Here is a 17,447-nt window from a genome sequence, read left to right as displayed (position 1 = left end):
CTAGTGGCCCTGACCACCCTCACCAGTATCACTTCTCAAGAGCAGCGGGATGAGCCCTGCCTGCCAAGGCCCCTGCACCGCTCGCTGCGTTATCGTGCTTGGATATCAGCTCCCCATCTCTTAGCGAGGAACCAGTGATTCCTGCAACTAACCCTGAGACATATTCTGTTCCCCTGATAACCCAATGTTTAAGTAGATAAATAGCCAAGTAAAATCTGGATAAAACACAAGCCATCGTTACTTAGCCATAATGTATTTACTTATGCCAGATACATAATTATTTTTCCATATTAACTTGTACTTCAAAGGACTTGGTTTTCTCCTGCTTGCTTTATTTTTCATTGCTAAAACCTTGATATGGGCTACAAAGCAGATTTCCTAATCTGAGTGCTTTGAGTTCTATCCAAGAGATAACAGTAGTAAGAAAGACTGAAGATCCAGTCTTGGTTTAACTCTTTGCATTAGGACTTCAAGGATGAGGTTCACTAGTGTGAGTAGATTCACAAAGGATAGGAATTTTGTAAAATCCTTTTACCTGACAATAGTCCAGATTTATCTGGCACTTTTTTCCAGAGAAATTCCAGAGCATCCATGCAAGGGAAGACTAAATTAATTGATTTATTTAGCATCCATAGCGCTCCATGAGTATATCAGGGCTGATGATTGTCAAGGAGGCATAAGAGCTGTTTAAGGCTATATTAGTTTAAGGGAGAGTTTGGTATGCTATGGATTTGCTCTGGTCACCTGCCAGGAAAAGGCTTTGGATCCAGTGAGAGGTCTTTCCATTTCCTCTGTTTCTCAGATGCAACAGTGGTTGTGAAATCAGCCACACAGATAAGGAACACCACTGACTCCAGAAGTTTTATTTATCACCTAATGCATAGTTTACTGTGGTTAATCATCTCAGTACTATTAAAGCTTAAAAGTTTTAAAATCCTTGGTAAGAAGATAGAGCTATTGTTAATCTGTCATGACATAGGAATGCCACCTCTGTAGTGAAGTGTTGCTGTTGAAAAACTCGATGATCACACAAATAATTTGTAGAGAATGCCATTACGAGTTTTTAAAGTTAACTGTCACAGGCAGTGATCTGCATTTTTCAGTCGCATTCAGAGTCTTTCAAGCTGAGAAGGCATTTTAAGGGTGAATCCCTGTGTGGAGTCTGTAATTTGGCAAGCAGTTCCCTGGGAGTGAAATAGGGGAATTTTGTGTGTTGAGTGGCTTGCTATAGAAAACATCCTTGTTTCTGTCCTGTGATGTGGAAGGTGCTGCAGGAATTCTTAATGAGCATGTTGCTGTGGGGCTGAGATGTGGTGGATATACCAGCTTGAAATAAATTTTTATGTCTTTCAGCTGTAATGCTTAAGTACCCTCAAACATGCTGCTCCAATCAGATTGTTTGGGTTAGATTACCTTATATTGTGACAATACTTTTGTGTCTGTGTGTCCACCGAGATGAAATTATCTGTCTCCTCTAACTCAGATGGGGCAATGATAAATCACTATATGTGAGATCTGCAGAGCTCACAGGTCAGACCTGTACAGGTCAGACCTCCTGTACAGGCATTATTAGCAGTGATGTGACTGTCAATACCACACTGGCCAGATGGGCTAGTTATTAACACAACTTCCACTTTAATAGCTTTATTTCCAAACTTAGTTACTCCCACACCAAAATGCTGGGTACTGTAGAAAAATCTATGCAGAGAAGGTAAGTTACACAGTGCTGCTGTATGAATCAGTGTGAGCAGTAGGCATGTCAGTTAAACCCTGGAGTCACATTATAGCTCAGAAAACTACCAACACTAACACATAGCATAAAGCATGCAAAATTTCCTCTGTGTAAGCTCTCTGTGACTTGATCTGCCCCTTCCTACACTGCATGCCACAGTCATCCTTAAAGGCAAGGCTGTATATGTAAATCATTTTTGTTACAAACCACTATAGGCAAAATATCTCTCTATTTGTATGTAGTAACTTAACAAGTATATTAACTAATAGTTGTTTCTTTTGATAGATGCCCTTAAAGTAAAATAAGCTAGATTACTAAAGCAGTCTGTGGGACAGAATTTGTGGAGACAGAAAGTTATGGAATATATATGTCTTTGTCTATGATAAAAATAATGTATTTTAAGTTGTTTTGGATGCAACGTAAGGATTTATGATGTCTTCAGCAGAAAGCTAGTTGACACATGAAAGTAAGACAACAGGAAGTAGAAAAGGCAATACTGATAAGCATTGGGAGTTCATGTTTCAGGGAATAGGAAAACTTCTTTGATAGTTAGGAAACTTTTCCCTGAGGGTGGTATGGGATTACCAAGTCTGTTCATTCAGAGATTGCAAGGTGGGATCTCGAAATCATGAGATTATTACAAATGATAAGACTTGACTTGTTTTTATTTGCCTCTTGTGCTTTCAGGGTGGAATCTCTTTGGTGTTTTAAAACTTTCCTTTCTTGCCGTGAGGGCTAGCAATGTTTTGTTCTGAAACAAAGCAGAAGCAGAACTTGTGTTTAAATAATGAAGCTGAGGCTTGGGAAAAAAACTCCTGCTATTGCTGCACTCCTGATGATAAACTTGCAGGAATTGGCAGCCCTGTTATGGGTCCTGTCTATAGGATGTCTTGCACAGCACTCTAAGCAGTGTCCCCTCATGAAGGCGGAGGCAGTGCCTCCCAAGTAACTTCTGTGATCTGAGAAAAATCCCAGTAGGTTCATGGCTGTGCAGATCTGACGACTTGCAACTTTTGCCATTTCACATGTCTTGTGAGACCAGTTGAGAGCTCCACTCTGATCCCTGGAATACAATAGGAAATCATTGGTAGCTCATGGGTCTGCTCCAGCTTTGCTAGTTTGATGCTCCTTGCTGTTCATTTGCTTCTTTTAAAGCATTTCAGTTTATCTGTAATTATTAGACTGCTGTTGTGGCTGAACTATTTATGATTTTTTTAATGTAATTTTCCAAATTTGGATTCCCCATGAGAAGAATGAATTAAGTTTTGCAAAGGGAAGTTTGAACTACATTTTCAGACTTGCAAAAGGGTTTTCAAGATTTCCAACCAAACCCCAAGCCCCACTGGGATCTCCCATACTTTAAAAGCATCAGAGCTTTGCTTCTTCCTACATGCCTTTTGTACTGCAGGATCTCTGACAGCCTCTAATCCTTCCAGACTTCACAGCATGCTCTGAAAATTGCAATTTCCTTTTCTTCTTTGAAACAAATTCTTATCATTTCTTGCATATGGTATTACAGCTGACAGTATGTAGTCCTAGCCTGAATACTAGGACTGTAATGCTGTTTATTGAGTTGTAATACAGTGTATAAATGACTTCAACTGGACTCTCAAGGTAGGTGCCACCAAAAGGAAATCTCAATTAATTTACAAATAACTGTCAGTTGGGACCATGTTCCGTATTGACCATGAGCTGATTCACATTTTAACAAGCTATTGTTTTCCCAATTTGAATTCTATTATGTCTTGAATTGTCAGTTTCCTCTAAGCCTCACTGGGTGCCCTTCACACTCTTAATCATCCTTTTTTTTTCTTTTACTTAACATATGTATCTACATAACTGCAGAATTAGTTAAGAGAAAGGAGGGAATGTGACTTCCAGCTGAAATGGAAAAAAAAGTTGTCAGTTTGGGCAAACAGCTGCAGAGCAGAAATTCTGAAAACCACATGTAATGACTGAGATAACTGGGCAATGAAAGCTTACTGTCAGTTAGGATGATTACTACACCTTACTGGTATTTTCTGTGTTGGGTAGGAGAGGGTAATCAGGCAATGTCTAAAATGCCACTAGGCTGTATTCTGATTTCATGCATAGGCTTACTAGCACGTCTAGCTGTGGAATTATATCTAATTTCTGTTCACATAAACAAGATCAGACACAGCCTACTGTTTTTGTTGGGAAGTTATTTGATGATTTCTGCCTTCTGCATTATAACATGAGGTTTTACCTTGTTTGTTGGAAGGAACTGTAAATTAGCGCATTGGTTTGATTTTAATCTTTGGCTATTGTAGTGTTTGTTTCATACAAAAGTCAAAGTATGAAGTTAAAGAATGATAGAAAATCAGGCTGGAGTGGGCCTCTAGAAATCATTTCTCTATATCAGGACAGGCTTAATTCTGCCTAATGGCTTCTGACAAATGTGTGGCACTTTTAAGATCAGTGTCTTAAAGCTCAAGAGGATGGGGGCTCTTATCTCCTCTTAAGCAGCTTGTCCCAGTGTTGTCAGACTCACTTGCTGGAGAAAAAACCTGCAAGCGTGCACCTGACACCCCTTGCCAGAGCATTTGTTACATCTCCAAACCTGAAATTCAGAAGTAAAGGAACAGAGCGTGGACTGGAAACTAGATGAGGGATTTCCCACTTCAGCCAGGTGGGCAAGCAAGGACACATCCTTCCTGGAGGAATGTCTCCTTTCCTGTGGCCATGCTGCCTTATGGCGGCAGGGGCCTTTTAATTTCTTGTGAGCAAGTGCATGCAGAGGGCCTTGAAGCTCATCACAGACTGTGCCCTACCTATATCCCTCTCTTTGGAGAGAGACTCCTGCAAGGGAACACCTCCCCAAAATAGGGTTCTGCTGCATGAAAACATCCACAGAGAAACATGCATGGGTTACTGACTGGTCATGTATTTTGCTCCTGGTCAGGAGATTTTCAAAGCACACCGAGTGCCGAGGAAGTAGGGTTCATTCCCACCCTGAGCCCTGTCCCCTTCTTCAGCTGGCAAAGAGGGGGCTAAGGGGGTACACAAAGGCTCTGAGGATGCTCCAGCACCCTCCAGTTGTGTGCTGTATAAAGACAGAGCTGGACAGAACACCCAAGGTATCCCCTGGGAACTGTCAGCTCCTGTCAATGGGCTCCTTACAGACTGGATCTGTTGGAATGCTGGCTTCGTAAGGGCAGAGCCACCAGTGAAGGCATTTGGTGTAGTACCACATGCATTAATGTTGGCTGGCATCACCTCTGTACTATAAATATCCCTACTGGATGGTGGCACAGCATTAATTCTTGCATGTTTTCACACCAATTTTGCTTGCCTTTTCTAATCAAATATTTACAAACAATCCCGCCGTGCTCTCTGGCATCATGAGGCGGCTCTCTGAAGGAAACCATTAATTTTCTGCTGTACAGCATCAGCTGATTAGATGCTTTGTGGAGGAAGAACTGATTTGAAAGCACAGAAATGAAAACAGCAATACTCCTGCCAAGCACTGTAGCCTGTTGCTACATGTTGCTTTCATTCATCAGCTGGTTTTATTCATTTGTCTGAAGTGATACTAGTGAATCTTGCCAGAGAATCTTACTAGAGAACTACACAGACTGTGAAGCAGTGCTCCGGAGCACAGGAACTTGCCTTCCTTGCGGTCTTCTCTCTATACCCCTGCTCCCAACACCAGAGGTCAGCTTTCTACTGTTCATTTGAAGCCCTTTCTGCTCCAGCTATGGCATCTAGCCATTACAAAATATAAAGAAACCAGTGAGAAGATCTGACTCTCCTCCAAGCCAAACATGGCTTGCAGGATGGGTTAAGGTAGAAATACTTATGGATTGGAGGATCTATACTGCACTTCACCCAGGAGAGCTAACTTCTAGTTGCCTTGCCTTCCAGCCTGGCGCTGCAGTTATCCGTTTGCTTTTTAGACTGATGTCAGAGCCAATGGATGTGAGGGCTCATCCACGGTGACCTGGGACTGCAGAGGGGGCAGGACCTCTGCCTGCCTGTTTTAGTTACTTAAACAGTCTCTATTGCTGTGGTGTCTGAATTCTTTTCTGCCTTGACTGTCTCTGTCTTCCCAGATGAGATCAGGCAATTCTGCTTCCGTTCTTACTGATGAAAAAGCCAAGCCAAGGCACAGAAGGCAGCGTGTATCCAGAGCTGCATTCATCTCAGATCCTGTGGGGCAGTCCTGTGAACAGAAGCCTCTATGCCAGCAATTGCCATGAAGGGGCAGTGACTCTAGAGGCACTTTCTCTTTCAGAGAGGTTATTCAGCCTGGAGTTCTGCTTCTCCAGACTTGTGCCATCACACCATGATTCTGTTTTGGAGAGCCCCTAACTTGTCCCAACCATCCCCTGCTCCTGCAAAGAGCAGGAATCTTGCTAAGTCAGCTGTCTGTCTTTGCTGGCTAGTATCCAGTCAGAGAGCTGGGTCACTGGGCAGCTTTAAAGACCTAGTCCTCCTTAGATTTCATTTCAGAACTGCTAATTATATAGATTGTTACATGCATGCAATATCACCATCAGTACCATAAGACAACAGTGCCATTTAAAATGATTGGTTTTTCAGCCCGATGAGCAAGCACAGGGTCACTGGGGTTAGAACACAGAGGAGGGAAGTAAAAAACAGCAGAGGGAAAGAGAGATCAGCATTTTTAGCAGCAGCCCATGGTTAGGTTGTTTTGTGTCAGTCATGAAACTTGTCTTGAAAATATTCTCCTATCTTGATGTGCACTCTGAGAAGGAAAACTTTTAGCTAAATCTGGAAGAGCAGTTGCAAAAGTCTTAGGACTTAGAAAAAAATCTTAGGAGGTCTAACTTAGAAAAAAAGAAAAAAAAATCTTAGGAGGTCTAACATGGGATGCTGTATGTATTCAGGTACTAGAGAGTAGCAGGAGGGAGGAGGTGCTACTTCTGTGTATGATACTGGTGAGACCTTTACTGGAATGTTGTATCCAGCTATTAACAGTTTAGCCTTCAAAATGGATGTTAAAATTGAAAAAGGTTCAGAGACGAGCCACAATATGACTTATGTTTGGAAACTGCCTTAGAGCGAATACTTAAATAACTCAACTTAGCTTACTAAGAAGTTTAAGTAGTGATTTGATTACTGTCTGTTAGTTACTTGAAGGGAAAGGAAGAAGATATCTTACAGAACAGAACTCTTTCATCTTATTTTTCATCTAGGACAGAATCTAGCAACTGGAAGTAGAATTCAGAGGTCTCAGAAAGCTGGAAATAAATTGAATTTTTAATGGGAGAAGTAATTAAGCATAGGAACAAATACAGGATTTATTAATGACAACGATTTCCTTTGGCCTTAGAATTTATAAATCTGTGTTGGGCTCACTCCATCATTAATTCTAGCAATATGTAAGTTACTTTGTAAGCTCCTGAAGTTAGATAGCTTGTCATTATTCCTAGGGCAGAATGGTACAAAGAAATTGTATAAGGCCCCATTAAAGACTTTTTCTTCAAAGACCTTTCTCTTTTGTCTTTTGTTCTGGAGATGAGTAAGCATCATTTTTCAACAGAGCGGATCAGTAAAAACCTGAAGGAAATCTATCTAATTTAATGTTTTCATTAGAGGTGAAACTTCTAAGATGTCAAAATTCTTCTTAGCTTACCTTTGTTTTTTTGCTGCTGCAAAACAAAAACACATGTTCTTCAGTATAGCATTTTTCTCTGCTGATCCCCATTTAGGGAACTCAATCATACTTTTCAATTCTCCACTTCATGCTTGGTAATATTTGTTAGGCTGCCAAACTGTAAGACTATACCCAAGAATATCTGGATATTAACCTCCACTGACTCATATTAGAGGCCACTTCAGGTTAAGATTCTATCAGGCATACATTAAAAATTCTGGCCATTGAAGAATAAGTGCAGACCAAATTTTCAATTTTTAGAAACTTCTGGCACCAGAACAGTGTAAAAAACTCTGCATGTTCTGTGGTGGGTTTTTTCTGTTGTTAGTTTTTTTGGGTTTTTTAAATTATTCTGTGTGCTGCATGTTTTGTTGTCAAAAAGATATCACTTGTAATATATGTGAGAGAGGATAACAGTGAGTTTTAGGATATTGTGGGATGAAGTCAACTAGAGAAGGCAAGAAAAAATTATTCAGGCATGCTTAAATCTTTGTATCAGTGAGGAATCTAAGCAGTGAATCATGTAACGAGCTTTGAGTTGTGTCTTCAGCAACTCCTCTACACTTCTGTTTTCCTGGCTATAAGATAAGGAGAATACAACTTTCCTGTGTGAAGAACTTGAAGCTTACTCTGTGTGTAGGACTGGGTAATCTAGGCATCCTTAATTTTTCAACATTATCACACTGGATTTAGAGAACTGCTAAATTTTAGTAAGTGACTGATGTTGGAAAGAGTCTCACCTGCCATAAAAGAAAGGCAGGAGGTATTGCTCCAAGGGCTATTGCCAACTCATTCAGCCCTGAGTTATTCTCATCAGATTCCTCCAGGTATAAGACAGCTGACTGGGATTCATTGGCATTCTCCAGCTCCTCCCATCCCATTTGTCCCTGGTGATGTGATTTCCAGCACTGCGTAACAGATCTTCCTAGAGGGGCAGTTGTATCAGCTTTTTTATAATTTGGTGTGAGTTCTTAAAAGAGAAGCCAGCACAGTAGATTCTCAAGATGCTGGTACTATGGATGCCAGAATGTGGATATTAAGGATTTTGAAGTTTGGAGATGTTTGGCTCAGCCTTCCTGGGCACCCTTGGTGCTGTATGACTGTATCTTTGCGTCCAAGCCATAAAACTGTGCTCAGAAGAACAGGATCACCCCAGCAAAACACTGGAAGCTGTTTTTCGCATTGTAACATGGTACTTGCTTTCTGAAGTGTCTGAGTGTTTTGCTGTGTTCAGTTTCCCAGGCAGTATAACTTTGCCTTGCCCAGGGCCAGATGCAACCCTTCATGTGCAGGGGAGATGCCCAGGTGCACTCTCCTCCCCACCTTGGCTCACACAGGATAGGAGAGTGATGCTCCAGAGCAGCAGAGTGATGCTGTGGAGCTATGCAGTCCCAGGCTTCTTCCTCTGCTGCAGAGATGCTGGAGGGAAGCCAGACTGCCCAGGCACAGGAGATAATGGGAAGCTAAACTCCCCTTTAATTCACACAGTGAATCCATGGTGTTGACCAGACTTGTAGTCTGGTTTGGTTTTACATAGTGGTTGGCTTTCAGAACTGGGAGTCTATGAAGTTGGCTGTCACTAGAGAAAGGTGAAAGTTTCTTCTTATGTATATAAATACCTGACGGGAGGGAATAACAAAAACAGAGCCAGACTCTTCTCCATGGTATCACGTGAAAGGACAAAAGACAATGGACACGAACTGAGATAGAGAAAAGTCCCTTTAAACATAAGACAGAAATTCTTCACTGTGACGGTGGTTGAGCAATGGAACAGTATCTCCACAGCCTAGAGAGGTTGTGGAGATACCTCCTTGGAGATATTAAACACCTGATTCAACACAGTCCTAGGCATCGTGCTGTAGCTGACCCTGCTTTAAGCAGGAGGGATTGGACTAGATGATCTCCAGAGGTGCCTTCCAACCTCAGCTATTCTGCAATTCTGTGATTCTTTTCTTTCTTTTTTATGCTTTATCCATCATATCTAAGTGTGAACAAAAATTGGGCTCGTAGGTTGCATAGCTACTTGATGCTTTATGTAAGCCTTTTGGACCAGTTCCATTCCCTCATAACAGCTAGTTGCTGTTTGGAAATTTCAGTCTGAAGGATCCTCTCTCTTCTTGCCATAACTGCCTTTTTTTCCCCTGCCTTTGTTATCTGATCAAAGGACTGAAAGCTATTGCTTTGTTGCTGTATACATTGTGAACTGGCTTTATTTGAGGCTAACAAATGTAAAAGGTACTTTTGTTTTTATTCAGTTTTTTTAAGAAAACTAATAGTTTTTCTCTGAAATCTACTTTCAGTAGCTCTTAAAAACCGCTTATACTTAACTACCAATCATACGCCTCACGTATCTGCTTGACATGCACAATATTTCATGCACTAAAAATAAAAGCAAGCCAAAAAAACCAAACTACCATGAAAAGAACTGAATATCTGGTGTACATTCCAGCCTTATACAAAGAGGAAGACTGAAAGATACTGTCCGGATTTAATGATCGGTAACTGGCTGCACAGGGGAATGGGAGGAGGACCATTAGGGACCTGGGAGACGCTTAATCACAAATTAGTAGAGGCCTAGACAGTATTCTAGAAAAAATATCACTGTTTTTATGCCCTGTTTTTATACACTTCCCTAAGCATTTGATGTTAACCACTGCTGCAAATGGGATAGGGGCAGGTGTCTGAGCTGTAATGGCTGCTCTTAATATTCATTGTTTCTTGAAGTACATGCCCATGCAAAATTGACTGCAGGGTGGCTTGCATGTATAACTTTGCTTCTTCTTTGCTCCTCACTCAAATCTGGGTCTTCTGCCAAACGTCTTCAGAAAAGTTCTCTGAGCTGCAGTATTATTTCTAATTGCCTCCTCCATGGCCTGGGCTGTACATGTCCATCTCATTAGGCATCTGCCTGCTTTCAAGAGGCCACAGCACCATCATAAAACTCTAACATTCCTGTCTGTTAATTATGGAATACATAAGCATCTCCTGCAGTGTGTGCATCCCGCTCAGAGCTCCTCAGGTCAGGAATACTGAGATGCTGGCAGCCTGGCTTGTTTGCAGTAACAGCAGGCTGGTGTGATTATCCAAAGGCAGCACATTTATAGATGTCCATTTGTTGCATGATCCTGGGGATTTCTGAACTATGTGTGCCTCCTGGAAACCCCGCACTTAGCCGCTTGATGGCACTCTTAAATATTTAGTTGGTTGTGAATGCCAGTTTTTTAGAACAGGGATAGAGGAAATAGAGCCTCGGGTATTAAATAGTGGAACACTATCAAGATTGCAGCTTAAGCTGACCAAAACAAGAAAGGCAGGAGCAAGAGTTCAGCTGCTTGTGCCAGCTGCTGTCAGATGTGTAATGGTAGGATTAGCACTTGTCCAGCTTCCCAGCCCCAGACTGCTCTGCAGAGACAAGTGCTTCCTCCTGGGTGTTGGAGCCGGGAAGTGTCCTCTGCTCCCTGATTTCTGAGGAGCTATGGGAGCCGGTTATGTGAGATTGCTAGTCTGTCTAGCTGAGAGTCAAAACATAAATGCATTCCTGAAAACAAAGGCGTGTTGCTTTTGACATTATTGATATATGGAACTTTTATAGTCCCCATCAGTCACCCTTTTCCTCCCGCATCTGTGATCAGTATCCTTAGAAGTGCTGTGAGAAGTACTGAGAAGAAAGGATGAAGACCACATTAGCTCGTCTTGGCACAGCAGTGTCTGGAATACAAACGTCCCCATTGCTAGTCTTGCACCTTTATCGTACAGGATAAGATGTGAACTCTCTCTCCATTTTATTTGAGTATCTCCAGAGTGTAAGTTAGCATTCATAACGTATGGGCAGTTGCACAATTACTATTTACATTGTAAAACCAAGCCCTTATGAATATCTTATTTAAAGAAGAAAATTTAAAAATGAATTGTAGTGCCTGCTAGACCTGTCATGCAAAACCCTATCTGATCAGAATGAAAAACTCTAGTTTTACCTACAGCATTGCAAACTTGGCCCAGTTGCATATCCCTTCTCTTTTTCAGTGCTCACCTGCTTGCCTTTATGTGAACCAGGGGAGAGCTGAGCTGCCAGCCAGATCCTCCTGCTGTTTTCAGGAAGGCGCTACATCTTTTCATCCCATTCGCCCCATTCCTGTCTGCTTCTGAGCCTCTGCTCTCACATGCGCTGACAAACAGCACGTTGTTCCAGGCATTTCCCAAATCTCTCAGTTTTGTTGGCCCAGTTGACTGCGGTCTCTCTTGTATTACTTTGCCAGACTGTATTTTAGAGTAAGATGCAAACATACCTGACAGCTCATTTTCTTAAAGGCTGTTTGTATCTATCTATCTGTGTTTCTGAGGTGTGTGTCTCACCTCTTAAAGTGCGGAGCACACAGCAGTTACTAGGACTGCGACATGGCCTCAGGACATGTATAAATTACAGCTTGCCTTGTCACTTGCCAATTTTGTCTTTTCTAATATGTCCAAAAGACTTAGTAATATGGGTTTTTTCCCTATCCTATCCAAACTGCAAGTTCTGTGCTTCCTAAACAGAGCCTGAGCTAATAACATTAACTTCATCGGGGTACCAGGAATTAGTCCAGCAGCTGGTGAAAGGTGTCAAGCAGAATGTTAAATTTGACATTCAAACATCTGAATCAGCATACACCAAAGTAATCTACGATTTGCCTCGACTGCACTGATGGGCTTGCTCAGAGCTTGCAGATCTTGCAGCGTCCACACTGCTAAGGTGGGTGTGTATTTCCCTGGGGCAGGGAGTGCCGGTGCTCACCGAAGGTTCAGCCCAGCCCAAGTGGTCTCAACAGGGGGGTTCAACTTCCTCTGACAAATGTCAGAAAATAAATGCCGGTGGGGTTATCACCTGAGACAGTGTCTCAGAGGGAGTGCTGTCGGGATCCGTGGTTGTTTTCATTGGTCCTCTGAATGGAAATATAAACTCAGAGCAGATGAAATGTGTTACTGATGAAAAGGCAGGTGGAGTTGTAAATCATGCTGGGAACAGGGCTGTCATATGGAGTGATTAATCTTGTGGTGAGCTGGAATTATTCAAACCAAATGCGTTTTAATGGAGCCAAATATAACATTATACCTCTCTAAACAAGGAGGAGTGCTGTGTTTTGGAAGGCAGCAACTAAAGAAAAAGAAAAAAAAAAAAAGGCTTTTGTGGACAAGCAATAAATTTGAGTTCCCAGTGTGATATCTTGGAAAGGAGGGTGAACATGATCCTGGAGTGCAAACAGGGAGTCCTGAGTGGCAGCAGAGATATGATTTAAGCATTAGTGAGACTGATACTGGAATATTATGTTTAGTTCTGGAGCCAACATTTTTCAAAGCATGCAGAAAAACTGTAGATAGTTCAGTAAAGGGCCCCAAGTTGATTCGAGAGTTGGAGAAGATGCCCTAAAGGTGGAGAGAGGACAATATCCAGTTGAAATTTGTACTGCAAGTGGATTTTGTCTGGCCCTAGCACAAGTCCTAGCCATGTGATGTCCTCCTGTGGAAAGTTTCTTAATATTCAACTCTTCTCCACGTCTGTTGAGAAGCGGCTTTCTCTTTGCAGCTGTGAAGGCAGCGCCTTTGCCTGCTTTGACTGTGGCAAAGCTCAAGCTGGCTCCCAGCTTTTTGCTGAGCAGGCCTCTCTATGCAAGGCTGGTGAAAATAAATGGGATTTTTGAGTTCAGGCTGTGAAGGTTATCAAAGGTATGCTGAAAGGTGGCGAGTGTTAAGTTTTAGAGTATCATCTCAATGAAGAGAAAGCACCAGGTATGAAAGAAGTCTTTCGTCCAATCAAGATAAGTGTAGTGAGAATTAACAGTGGGAAGCCAGAGAAGTCAAATGAGGAATTAGGTGCAGCTTTTTAATCACTCAAAGCAATTAAACATTGAAACAAACTGCAAAATGAAACAGTGGCTTCTCTGTCTCTTGAGATCTTCAAATGAAGAATGCACGTACTAGCCAAAACCAAGTTATTGGGCTCAAAACATGGTATACCAGTAACATTTGTGAGCTGCAAAACAGAGGAGGCCAGGCTTTCTGGCCTTGAGCTACGAAGTAAAGAATTCTCAAAACATTTTATTTTCTGGGAAGGGACTGTTTTGAAAGTTCAGTGGTAGTCTTCTCCCTGCCCACAGCGTGGTTCACAGCCATATCCATAGTGATTAGGGCTTGTATCAACACAGCAATATATTTGTGTACTTCTGGGCATTTTAGGGAATAGGAACAGAATGGGCATCAGCAATCCCAGTTTAAATTTCTCAGGGATCTTGGGATGGGGCCACCTTGAGCAGAGCCCTGTGAAGTCCCAGTTCTGCTCCCGGTTCTTCCAGCTTGCTGTAGTGCCTTTGGCAGTCCCCTCCAGTGCCCTTTCTCATTCCCTTGGCTGTAAAAAGGAGTGCTGGGGATACAGGCTGAAAGCACTCTGAAGTGCTGTAAAACTTCCAGTTATTATTGTTAGTCCTCAAGAGCCTTTGAAAACACATGCAGCACATGCCCAAACTCTCTGAGCTCCTCGGAAAGATTTGTTCTTTCCCGATTTTTCTGAACTACTGGCATACGGTTAAGCTCGAAGTGCCAGCCGTTTCCTTTCTTGCAGCACACCCATTCTGCGACCGCAGCAAAGCGTGGCGTTGGCAGAGCTATTTAAATAAGCCAGGAGAGTCTTGCTGAAGCAGCGCAAGCTCACCCGGCATGTTTCACAGCAGATTAGATTAGCTTGTGCTCAGTGCCATGCTGCGCAGGTTTTGCTCACTGATAGAAAAAAAAAAAAGCATTGAGAATTCATTAATTTATGACTTGCTCAGTCATCTGTCTGTGCCACGCAGGCTGTAGCACAGGCAAATTCTTAGGCTGTGCTCAGGGTTTTGTAGACCTGGGTAATAACAATAATTTGCTTGGAGAAATTTGCTGGCCTGCAAATAACCTTTTTTTGTCCTCTACACTTTAAATATCTGAAAGGCAAGTAAACAGCTGAGCCTTTTCTTTGGGTACCAAAATTTTTGTCTTTGAAACTGATCTCTTCTCCCCAGAGGAGATCGCCTAACTGAGTGTAAAGCACAGCCAGCCTCTTCCCTTGCCTTCTCGGAAATCCAGGCCTAAAGGATAGAGCCCCAGCCAGCAAGCTCATCAAAGCATGGGCATATCTAGGAAAGGAGCGTAGATGTGCTTGTGCAGCTGTGATGCTCAGAAACAAGCAGCTGTTCACAACAGTGCTTCTCCATCTTGCTTCTTTTTTTAGATGGGCTGTTGGAGGAGAAAGGACAGATTTTAAGCAGCAGTGGTTCCTTTTAGCATGGTGATTTCTTGGTCCAAGTCATATCAGCAAGACAGCTGGCGGACTTGATTTACAGAAAGCCATGTGTCACAGGATCTAAGATTAAAGTCTGTAGTGTTTTGGATTTTAAATCCTCCAAAGAGAAGGTTATTTGCCAGTTTATCACGCAAGAAACTGTAGCACTGGCTTCTTGTGTAGTAAAAATATCCACTTTGACTCGTGACCGTGGAGGGTCCCCACACTGAGATGTGCTGTGTGAATGCAGGATTTACCCCAAGCATTGTAGTTTCTAACTTGAGGATACTGTTGTGTTGAACATACCGGTTCAGCCACTAAGCATTTTGGAGGAAATGGAGGAAAACGATGCATGTCTCATGTTTTTTTTGGTGAACCAAAGGGGAAAGATGCAAATAAAACAAATTTCTGTCCAGCAAACAAAATATTTAGATCTGATATTGAACATTTCCTGATTCTTTTAAATTCAGCTAAGGAAAAATATAAATGAAAAATCAGTTAAAACAGACACTTAGTAAGCATCAGAATGATTTAGATGCTTTTCAGATCTTTGTTTTGCATGAACTATTCGGTGATACCACAATTATATTCTGAGATACTTTGCTACCACTAAATTTGTGTTTTTCTGAAAAGGGTTTGGGTTGAATCTGTCCAGCTTTAAATGCAAATGCAGATGAATATTTCAGACAGTGGTAATAGTTGGTTTGAAACCTATTTCTGATTGCATGTGATGCTTACGAGCTCAGTTCTCCAGGTTGAGACCAGTAATCATGCTATCATCTGCATCTTTCATTATCAAAACTTCTCTTCCCACGTACACTTGTTACGTGTCCGAGTCTGAAATTTAGCCTCCACTCAGGGTAACACTGAGGATCCTCATGACATGCAACTCTTCCTCATTACAGCAAGAGTCTGTTCACTCTCCTCTTCTTGCTGTGCTGTCTTGTGTCCTCCTGTAAAGTAGGAGAACTCCTGCTGGCACTGATTGTCAGAATAACTGTCTGATATCTCTAGTATCTCCAGCCCTTGGATCTCGGCAAAAGATCCAGTTTGCACTTGGTGGATCTGCATGGGGCAGATACTCCCTGCTCTTCCAGTGCGTGCTGGTGCATTCATGTGGTGCAGAGCGGCTGTCTCAGATCTGAAGCTGCTGCTTTCACCGCCAGCAGTGGTGCAGCCATTTTCATCTCTCGGGTCTGCGCCCTCTGCTTTGCTGTGTGCTCAGTGGTCTTTTAGCATTGTTTCAGTGAGCTACCTGAATCCTGAGAGACCGATTACACAGGATTTGGGGGACACTGCAGTGCTCTGCTAGTTTTTACTGAAAAACACAAACCTTTCTCTTGAAAAGGCCATGCTTTAAAGCTATGCCACAGATACACTGCTGTGGGTATGTCCTGTCCCTACCATTCTGGAACATTGAATATCGCTAATGAAATAAGCCCCTTTTTTCTTCATTTATTAAAGAACATGTTGGTATGTCACAGTTTAGTACTCTGGGTGAGAATTCACCCTTCACTGAAATGGATTTATATGCCTGCTCTCAGAAGGTTATTGTTTTACTGGGATTTATGTGCCATGCTTCAGTGTTAATTGTGGATTATTCTCATCACTTTGCCTTTCATCAGAAATAGGCTGTACTTTAGCAATCATAAAATCCAGACTTACGTGCAGTATTCACACATCTGTGATTTAACCCACATCTGCAATATTTCGTAACATAGAGGAGATAATGAGTAGGATTCAGCTCTTGGATTAAGACGGGTTGAACAGTCAGTAGAGGGCTGGCTCTTACAGTCAGTGGAGCCCAGAGAGTTAATGAGCAGACCTAATACAGGGATCTTCTTTAAGGTGAGTTTTCTGCACTCAGTGAAGTGGATTGATTGATCTCTACTGATAGTAGCAGGAGCTTAGACTCTGAGCTTATAGACAGACAGCCACACATAGACCTGCATTTGAGTGTCCTAATCTGCAAACTGAACCCCGTATTTCACTTTGCCAGAGCTTCTTCCCAAGACCTTGCTTTTCCACAGCCTTCCCAAGTGTTTTTGCTCCTGAGGAGAGGAGGGATTCATCCTTATCATGGCTGGACCTCAACTTAATACCAGTTCAATGACATTACTTGGCTAAGAACAAAGACATTTCTGTGAATTCAAAGGACAGGGCAAATCTCTGACGGAGAAAGCAAGTTCACTTCCTTTTCAGCTAGAATTCTAGGAATAAGCTTCCCTCTTTTCCAAAAACATATGTTAAAAATATTATTTGAGTTCAGCTATGTTTAAAGTAATGCCAGTATTGGAATCTCACCTTTCTGCAAAATAAGGAAGCCATTTCCCTTGCCTGGCCCCAGTGTACAGAGACCTGTGAAAACAGAGTATTCCACAATCCAAATACAAAGCAGCAGTAATAGTTTTGTTGATGTGTGAGATTCTTTAGTGGTTCCTTGATTGTTCTCTATGTCGCCCTGATAAATTTGAGGTAAGCAATGTCTGTACCTGCATGCAGATTTGGGATCAACTTGCCACCAAGGAGAGTTCTCTGAAGTTAGTGTTATCACTGGGGTACACATATACCAGGTCCTTATCCTGCAGACTGGTCAAAATGTTAAGAAATGTAGGAAGAACTTTTAAAAGGAGGTAACTGTTCTGGAAATAGGACGTGTAGTAGGTAGTTGAAGCACAGAAAGCAGTAAGTTTGTTTCCCATATGCTGTGTGCCCAGGGGCATTTGACAGTAAGAAAAAGCGCTTGGAGAGATGGCTAGGATACTCTCAGAGATAGCATTGTTTTCATA

General features: G+C 42.1%; 1 protein-coding gene across 1 annotated transcript in view; it reads left to right on the top strand.

The window, feature by feature from the left end:
* DNAI1 (dynein axonemal intermediate chain 1) overlaps positions 1-17,447 on the top strand; it is a 149,723-nt gene that overhangs the window by 52,622 nt on the left and 79,654 nt on the right. The window lies entirely within an intron of this gene.

This window comes from Nipponia nippon, unplaced genomic scaffold (assembly GCF_047370975.1).
Source record: "Nipponia nippon isolate SJK-2023a ecotype South Korea unplaced genomic scaffold, ASM4737097v1 scaffold_40, whole genome shotgun sequence".
In the NCBI taxonomy this organism is placed as follows: Eukaryota; Metazoa; Chordata; class Aves; order Pelecaniformes; family Threskiornithidae; genus Nipponia; species Nipponia nippon.
Note: the sequence above shows the minus strand (reverse complement) of the source record. Positions and strands in the feature narration are given on the sequence as shown.